This window comes from Coturnix japonica, chromosome 1 (assembly GCF_001577835.2).
Source record: "Coturnix japonica isolate 7356 chromosome 1, Coturnix japonica 2.1, whole genome shotgun sequence".
In the NCBI taxonomy this organism is placed as follows: domain Eukaryota; kingdom Metazoa; phylum Chordata; class Aves; order Galliformes; family Phasianidae; genus Coturnix; species Coturnix japonica.
Window position 1 is genome coordinate 39,875,873 of NC_029516.1, and position 9,898 is coordinate 39,885,770.

Sequence of the window (9,898 nt, forward strand, 5' to 3'; positions counted from 1 at the left end):
TCTTTAAAAAGAAAAAAAAAAGTATCAAGAACAGTCTTACAGAATATACTGTGAGTTTTATGTTGTACTTCAAAAGTTACTGTTGAACCATCTTAACACCTCTTTGCAGGTGCTTTCTGTCCTCCTTTTTATATATATATAAATATATACAAATATATATATATATATATATATGTTATATATATATATAGGACACATAGCTGTAAGGAATCTGTAACTGTAAAAGGTAAATCTTTTTGTGACATTCTAAATAGATTAGAATTTCAGATAAATCATAGAATCACAGAATCCTTAGAGCTGGAAGAGACCTCTAAATACCATCTGGTCCAACTGCCCTGCAAAGAACAGGGACACCTACAGACAGATCAGGTTGTTCAGAGCCCCCTCCAGTCTGGCCTCAAATGGGCACCACCACCTCTCTGGGCAACCTGTTCCAGTGCCTCAACACGCTGACTGTAAAATACTTTTTCCTTATATCCAACCTAAATCTACCCTCTTTAAGTTTGAAACCACTTCCCCTTGCTCTATCATCATGGACTCCTCTAAAGAGTCTGTCCCCTTCTTTCTTGTAGCTCCCCTTTTAGATACTGAAAAGTCACTATCAGGTCACCTTGGAGCCTTCTCTTCTCCAGGCTGATAAATCTTCACTAATATGCAAAGAGTGTATGCCCACAAGATGAAATAATCTTAATAACTTTCTCTGAAAAACCATATGTATAGCTAATCTCTTTTCAGCATACTTCATAGAAACAGCAGCACAGACACTTTACTCTGACAAAACACATAGTCTTTTTCCCAGGCCTGGGTCCACATTTTATGGTGAAACCTGTGTGTGTAGCTCTAATGTAGGAGGCTTTCCAGTAAAGCTAATCTAGCTAGTACACAGAAAAGTGTTAGTAGAGTGAATTTAGAAAAAAAATGTTTCTTCTCTTGCTTGAAAATAGAAGAGGAAAGGATCATTCTACTGGCAGAAAGTGAGCAAGTATTTTGACAATGATTATTAATGAAATCCCTACAAAATGCTTTCATTATTTTTAACAAGATTGAACTTCTTCTTCTTTCCAAAGCAATCACCTGCAGTTATTTAGGTTAGGTTTTGCATATGACCTTGCCCTGCAAGAGAATGTCTTGTGTCACTGAAGTGAATGTCAAAACAAGATTAAAACAAGAAAATACAATACTTAATGTCAAACTTAGTTTCCATAAAATGTTTAGGTAGCATTTAAAAAATGATTCAACTGATTTGAATGCATAATTATGTTTATTTTTATTATAAGATCACCACAGCATACATAATAGAAGGTTGTAGGTAGTTGTATGAATATACACACGTTCACAGTAATTTCCTTAAGAAGGCAAAGAAAAAGCACATGAGATTGCAAAATGAATGTTTACTGTGCATTAAGAAACACAATCTATTAATCCATCATGCTTCTATTTGCTTTTCAGAATACTTCATCTTCTTTACCATATTTGCAGAAATTAACACCACAATATTTGCTAGACATCCAAATTATTCAGATAAGAACATTCCAATGGAAAAGAGCAATGTAAATGTTTACCTTTAAACAAAGAAATGATGAAAAATATCAAATCCATCTAGAACAATTATGATCAGTATTTTTCAAGATGTACGAGTGGGATTAATTAATATTTTCTAAACCTTTTTGGTTTTTTTATTAGGCCTATAAATTACCAAATACATTGAAAATCACAAATAAAGCTTATCCGTAAAAATTGCACATCTTTATTCCTCACATTTCTTTCATATGATTTATACCTAATTCAAATTAATGGTGCTATTGATGTTTCCTGTTATAAATATGTCATGGTGAATTGTGACTTTCAGCTGTTTTGCATTTGAAGGATCTGGCTGAGTCACTTTTTTAAGTGAAACACCTTATCCAAACATTCTTTCCAAGAAAATGAAATTAGACAAAAAAAGCAATAAATTTGTCAAAGTTCTTCTACAAAGCATGTAACTGAATAAAACAAATTCAAGAGGAGTTAGATTCAGATTTAAAACATTGATATAGCACATCAATATTAATCTTTCATGCCTTTTCCTCATAAACTTTCATTTAACTTTCAATGTCCATTGTGTAATGTGGTGCTATAGGGTGAAATTGGTACTATAAAACATAGGTGTGATTGTTGTATAAACGGGGTGCTACTACATGGAGCAGCTTATGTGTGGCTACAGCAAATATAATGAGAAGGGAACTCTCCTTTTGTTGTGGGTTCACAAGCTTGCTGACTGAGTAAGGTGCTCACATTCAATATGTATTCTACTTTTCAAGTCCATGAGGGCTCCATGGAACTCTGAGAGCTGCACAGTAGAGTTTCAGCTTTCAGTTCAGAAAAAAAGTTCAGAAAAGTTTCACTGAAGATGTTTCACACAACACAAGATAACTAAATGCTACCAACAACAGCAAGAATTAAAACCAGGTCTCTTTGGTGAAACAGATTTTGATAGTAAGTTGTACAGAGTTCTTCCACATTTAAGGAACATTTAAGGGTTCCCACAAAGAAAATTATCTCCAAAATGTTCCAAAAGCTAAATTCTAGGATCACTTAAACGCAGCGGTTAAGTAACCTCCTAACAGGTGAGAAGATTTATACAAATTTCCTGTATGAAAGACATACAGATTTCCATATGTCTGAACACCACTGAGATAAGGAAGGAGAAAGCCCTTTTACTATTCCATCTTATTTGTAAGGGGTGCTTCCTACCCCCTGCCTTGTGTCTCTGGACATATGATAGGAGAATGGCATACGTAAAAATCCTGCCACAGATATATAAAATATGATCTTCTCAGCACTGGTGAGGCTGAAGATGTCCTTTCTAGCCTTATGGTGAAGTCCTGCCCTCAGGAGGATTCCTGCCTCCAAGACTTACGCCCTTAGGCGTAAGTTCTGGAGCACAGACAGATGCCTATGCTGCTTAAGAAATGCTGTCCAAGATAAGTGATGAATGGCTGTGGGTGGGTTGTTTCCTTTTAATCAGTGATTTAAGTCTGGGGGATGTTTTTCTGTCACTGAGGACTTATTTCATATATAAGTGTTTCCTCTGTGGCAAAGAGGCACATGATCACAGGGATATGTTACATCTCAAGCCACTTAATTTATTTTGGAGCAAATAGAATGAAAGCAAGCATGATGCTGTCTCACAATTTGTTTCTTTTATATGGAACTTTGCTTTAAAATTATTAGGCTAGAGATACCAGATGTCTTGTCTTTACCAAGGCAACCATTTTTAAGACCCTATTTTAGCATTTCAACAATTTTTACTGCAATGCTAAAATGGCCTTTTTTTCTTTTTCTGCTATTAAGCAACTCCCACCATGAAGTACCATCTGCTGAGAAACACTGAATATCTTTTCCATTTCTCAGAACTTAAATATATTTATATAAAGTAAAAAAAAATCATAGTGTGTATATGCCTGTGTGTGAGAATGTATGCAGTACGCTGAGCAAGAGAAAGGAGATATTATGCTTTTCTATGCCTGTAGGAAGTAATTAATGATAAACACTCCATGAAGAACTTCAGCTATGACTGGAGTGCTCTGAACAGTAAAATATATCAACAGGGAATAATTTATTTGACATCCAATTGATTTTTGTATCATTTGATAAATATCATAACCACTTATTTAATCAGTTTCAGGGACAGAGAACTACTTTAAATGGCAGGAAAGAAAACATCAGCCAATACATTAATGGTGGGTGTCATTCAGTCTGCAGAGCAATAACACTTTTCCAGGCATTACTGCTATTTAGTAATGAACACAATTAAGATAGAAATTTAAAGTCAGGAAGATGAATCTTTCTTAGCTATGGCATAATGTTGTATATTCTTTTTTGAGGAAATGTTTTCTCAGTTCCTCAAAATTCCAAAATCTTTATTGCCAGCAGATTGTTAAGGTAATGCAAATAAATGTTCATAATCAAATTTAATTAATTTATTTTTTTCCCCTAAATTTCAGTAGCCTTACACAAGTACTAACAGCACATCTATCCATCTGGCTCAAGAAGTAATTTAAAGTTGTACAGTATTGTCTAGAGATTAGATATGATTACTCATATAGTCTCTGAGGATCTGTTCATACCAAGACTCAGTGAAGACAGAGCAAGATTATCAATTTACTTCAGAGCACCTGACATCTGTTAGTTTGACACAGTTTAGTTCAAAATCTCATCCTTTGATCATGACACACAAAAATTAAGAACATTTAACAAAATTAAAGATATATGACTTAGTAAGCACATATAACCACGTGCCTGTAAGTTTTTATTCTGATGTAGTTATATATTTCATGAACACCCATATCAAAAATAATTGCGTCGATACTTTTAACAGTTTTTCCATGTATCTCTGCACCAGCATGCCTGTATCTAACTTTAAAGAACTGATCTTGAATGTGATAAGAAAAAACAAACTTTAAAAAAATAGATGCACAGAAATATGTCTGCACTGTGTAATGTTTTTACAAGAATCAATAAATACTCAGATATAGCTTTGCCAAAGCTTTCACAAACGAAAAATAACAATCAAAATAGGAATTTTATGTTAGAATTAGAATGAAAATATCTATTTGAGAAAGTTAATGTACCTAAAATCACAGCTTCATACATTATCCAGGAAAGTTTTCCATCATAGTTTAGTTAATTTTTTTTTTGAACATACTTGTCACAGAACATTTTATTCACAGCAGTGTGATACCAGATGAGTTAATATGCAAACATAAAATGAGCACACATGCATATGAAGAGGGAAGTAAGTTTATAATTCCTCTATTTTCCCGTACCATGTTATTATTCTTGCTGATTTATTTTTTATATATAATATGATTCTTACTAGTAGTTATCATGAGGGTCTAAAAGAATGGAGGTTATTGCTGCATGCTCCAGTCAGGCTGGCTTAATGATTTAATTTTTTTTCACTATATTTGTGAACATACATAAGCAATTTCCTCATTGCCTGATAAGCAGGCTGCTGAGAAGTAGTTTGTTTTGATTAAGTGCAGGTGCAGATTTGTATGTACTGTTTGAATCCTTTCTGTACTAACCAATGATATGGAAGAAAGCCATGTGAAGAGGTAAATATCCTCTTTTTCATGTGTTTTTGAGAAAACATACTTTTGAGTTTTTAATTATGACTAGAGGGCTTTGAAATGCCTTTGATAACAATATTTCTGAATTGCAGTTGAATTTACCGTCTTCATTGCTAGAGAAAGCTGCAACATTTTAACTGAGGCTTAAGTTCAGCTGCTTTCTGTGCCAGTTGCTCTGCAGTTATACAGAGCTAGATGACTATTTGTTTTCTTAAGATATGGTCCCCTGAATTATTCAGAATGAGCCCAAGTTATACAAGATGCAGGGAGTTGGACACCTGGTCAGGACTGAAAGCATTTATTAAGATGTAAAAAGGACAGCTAGGTAAAAGGTTTGCCATGAAGAAGAATGGACATCATCTGCCATAAAACCATGACAACATCACAGGTGACCCAACACATTCCAGAGATAACCAGCAGCAGAACAAGGGCAGTGATTCCCAGCCTCTTGCAGTCTCTTCTAAGCAAATATTATTTCCAGAATCAAATACACAGTCATTCCCCCACCCTGCCTCCCATTTCTTATCCATTGCTGAAATTAAATATAAACCGACTCCAACTACATTTCACTATTCCCAAATAATGTATTTATTTACCATTTGCTAACCTTGAAAACAGCAAGTTTCTGCAGTTCTTCTTTCTGGATAGGTTACTCCATCCTCTATCTTCTCCAGTCTTCAGCACGAGCTTTTGTTTTCACTGAGTGGCTGTTAACTTCAAGGAATAAGTAGAGAAAAGCTCATTTTTCAAAACAGAATCCTTAATATCATACACCAGGATGGGTTCGACTTTAATTGCCTAGATGTAATCTGTATAACATTTATTAAAACCTTCCTCAAAAATCTTCTCTTTTTTTTTTTTTCCCCCCCTTTTTTTTTTTTTCTTTCAGTAGAATCCAGAAGGGCTGGGTTTTGTTGTTTCTGTGGTTTTTGCCTGAACTGTATAACTATTCCTAATTATATCATGAGCTACTTAAGAAATAAAGCACATTGAAAAATAGCTTGAAAAGAGCAAACATAGCCCTAGAGTTAATTGTGCTAAAAATACCAAATACTTGTCAGCATCTCATTAACATCTTAAGGAGGAGAAATAAACATCATCTGTCTTAAATAGATAAATAAATAAAAAGTCATTAAAGAAAACCCAAAAACCTATATGTGTATATCCTATAGCATTTTGAAAGACAAGGATTATTTCTTCTCATTAAAATCCCATCAACTAGGTATCTAAGAATTGTAAAGTGCAAAGGGAACAATGAGGTTTCTGCTCCCAATATTATCCTGCTTGTGTCCTGGAGGAAAATTAATTAGGCTGCAAAGCCTTATATTAATAGGACTCATTAGAGCAATAGATCTGTAAAAGAAGAGAATGTAGGCTGGACAGTTGTGATTTGTGGGGTTATTTGTCCCAAATAACATATGAACTGTTCTCAACCTGCATTTATTTTCTTAGTATAGTCTCTTCTCTTTTGCTGCAGTGAGGTTATGTCCTGGGCCAGGCACATAAGAAGGAAGAGATCCAGACTAGATCCCTTCTCTGATCACAGTGAGTCTGTAGGCACTCTACTCATGACAGTGTGTGGATTGTCAGAGGGAAACTGTTCTTTGCCCCAGTCTTTAGCTATGACTTCATATTAGCACTTACCTTCTTTAGGGTTATTATGCTGCAAATACAGAAATTCACCTAAAAACAAAACAACAACAAAAAGAACAAAACAACCAGCAAAACATTTCTGTCTCTTTTTAATTGTGATATTCTGCCCCTTGGGATGGAGCAGCACATAATAAATATACAGGCTGGAAAACACTTGTGTGAAAAGGATCTGAGGGTTCTGGTTGACCATAAGTTTAATATGAGCCAGCAGTGTGTCCTGGTAGCCAGAGGGGCAAACCATGTCCTGTGTGTATCAGACCCAACACTACCAACTGTTGAGGTTGTCCCACTCAGTTCTGTACTGTGCAGACCCACCTTGAGCACTGGGTGCAAATTTGGGTGACACAATATAAGGACAGGAAACTACTGAAGAGCGTAGTTTCTAGTAGTAAGAAGTAGTAGTAGGGGGAGGGGAGCAGGGTCAGGAGCTTGCACAGGCTCCTCAGGACATTGAATAAAGTGACTGGACAACACTTTTGGAAATCTGGTTTTGTTTCTGGGTGTTCCCGTATAGAGGTGGGAGCCAGACTGGATGATCCTTGTGGATGCCTTCAAACTCAGTTGTTTTTTATTTTCCTATAATTCTATGGATGGTTTAGGTGTGTGATATGCTAAATCTGCATCCAGTAGCTTTGCCTCACTCAAGGGAGATTTTAGAAGCTCATATAAGCTGGTATATCTCATAGATAATAGAGGCAGCCACAACAAACTTGCATTTAACACATCACTGTGTACAAGATGCCACAATTATTTTTCATATTACATAATTTAAAATGGCATTCACTAACTTTTAAGTTTTGACTGTTGCAGCCAAAAAGAGACTATATTCATACAAGAAAAAAAAAATAAAAAAAATCTAAAAATACATACACATATATTTTCCCCAGCATGCACAGCACCCTACTGAGACAGCCACAGCTACCATTTAGACAAGCATCAAACTGAGGTTTTTTGACTTTAATTTTCCAGACAAATTATATGATGGCAAATTACAGCATACTTTTGAAAAGATGGAAAGGGAAGCAGACTTTGTATTTTGATGAAGTGAGCTACCTAGATTTACAGATGAAAGCCTTGTACAACACTCCAGCCTATTGCTTGAACAGCTTGTATATGCTTTTGGTATATTTAATGGTACAATGTGCAGCTATAGTCAAACCATAAGATGCAGAAATTAAACTGGTAAATATCATAATGAATTTAGAATGCCAGTCACAGCCATTTATAATCTCCAGCAGCAAGTTTCCCAGCCTGCCAAGCCTTTCACTTTAAACTGAATGTCAACGCTTTATCTATATTTGTTCTCGAAAGCACTGCAGGAGTGCAATGCATTCTCTATTTGCAAACTGTAGGAAATTTTCTGAGTAAATACATAAATTGGCAAAAATCTATCTTAATGGAAAACCTATTATTTTAATTGCTAGGAGGTGGTGTGCACTTTTGCGTTAGACTCCTTTGAATTAGTAATTAATGGCTTCATGATGAAAGGCATTTATTGTTTTGATTTCAGTGAATTCAAATGAAGATAACTCATTTTAGAGAGCGTTCAACATTACCTCAGCCTTATCAAAAGGACAAACGGTACCATACAGGGCATAAAGCAGAAACAGGAACAATTTAAGCCAAAGAAAACTTTACTTTGAAATAAGATAGGCAAATGTTTTAATTATTGGTATTAATGGATGCTTATTTTGTAAAATGTAAATAGAGAAAATCTTCATCAGTGTAATAAATGTAAAATATTTATTTGGTGGAGGAAAAAACAAGAAAAAAAAAACAGCACAAGGAATCTGGCTCAGAAACATGTCAGACTTTGGGTGTTTTCTTAAAGCAATCATCCAGGTTTTTGGACAGACACTAACAAAATTTAACAGGCTTACTTATAGCCCTTCTTTTTCCATGGTGTGGCCCTATTCAGGGCTGCATCAGAGAATACTTCAACAGGGCAATTTTTTGCTTTTCATGAGATTGACACAGTTGTACTTGTACTGACCAAAATCACCACAGCTCTTTGGACTCTTGAAATTCTTTTCGGTAGCTGAGGCTTCTTTGTATGTGTTGGCTCTGAAAGAGAAAAAAGGAGATTCTATTATACATGAGTTCATTTTAAGTAATAGCCACGCTTAAAAAGTGAACAGCAAGTTTTATCCTTATCAAATAATAAGGTAACCATTCTGGGCTTAGAAAGAAGAAAACACTGTGAAAGAATAGTATTTGAAAAAAAATAAATAAGAAAGAGCAAACAAAGTTATAAAATCAATTATTTCCTCCAGCAGTTGTTCAGGGTTATGTTGGCAACTTTTGCAGCTGAGTTTTAAGGTAACAACCCCAAAGAATTCTGCCTCGGAAGCAGCTGATGTTAAGCTTTTATAATGTATGGACCCCAATGAATATTTCAGTAGATAATCAGTTTCTGTTGTTGTTTTTTTTTTTTTTTTTTTTTTTTTTTTCCCTCCCTTCGGAAGCAAATTGAATATGCCTGTGTTTTCAGTTACTTTTATAGCCCCTTCAGGAATAGCTCATTCAAATTATTCACTGAAGTGTTCTCTTTTACAGTGAGCTCCTGCCCTTGAGTTTCTGTTCCTTATTTAAATCTGAGGGTCTTGTATCTACTAAACTGCAGTCAGCTCTTTGTTTTAAAACCTTTCTTTTTTTTTGTTTGTTTGCTTTTATATACATAGCACTTAAGGGCTGCTTGTTCTTCCCTACTGCTTGTATTGAGTTTAGCATTTTTAAGAATATCTGAAAATAATAATTCCCCAAATGTCCAGGAATTATGACTGTTATTCATTTTTACCATTTTTTTCTTCAAAATTCAGGGGAATTTCAACTCTATACTTACCAATATTTTTGGAAAATATAATTTCTTAACAGTTTTTTTCTTAGCAGTGACAACAACAAAAAAGTGTTTATGTCTGGAAGACTTCACAGAACTCATTCTTATGTGCTGCTAGTTTTGGAATGTCTCTGAGTCACAGCCTTACATGTAATGGCTGTCCAAACAAAGGCATAATTCTTAGCACTTGTAGTGAAGGTGGTAATTTTTTACCTGCAGAGAAGAACAGTGGTACAAATACATTGTGAAATACATTTTTTTTTCTTTTTTTGTGGTTTCATGGAATTATGCAAAA

The 9,898-nt window shown here is 34.8% G+C and overlaps 1 long non-coding RNA gene across 1 annotated transcript in view; it reads right to left on the reverse strand.

Moving 5' to 3' along the window:
- Positions 1-6,203, reverse strand: part of LOC107311446 — a 51,407-nt gene extending 45,204 nt beyond the window's left edge. Inside the window, exon 1 of the long non-coding RNA XR_004306778.1 lies at positions 5,722-6,203. This is a non-coding gene — a long non-coding RNA (uncharacterized LOC107311446). The remainder of the gene's footprint in view (positions 1-5,721) is intronic.
- Between the last annotated feature and the right edge of the window lie 3,695 nt (positions 6,204-9,898).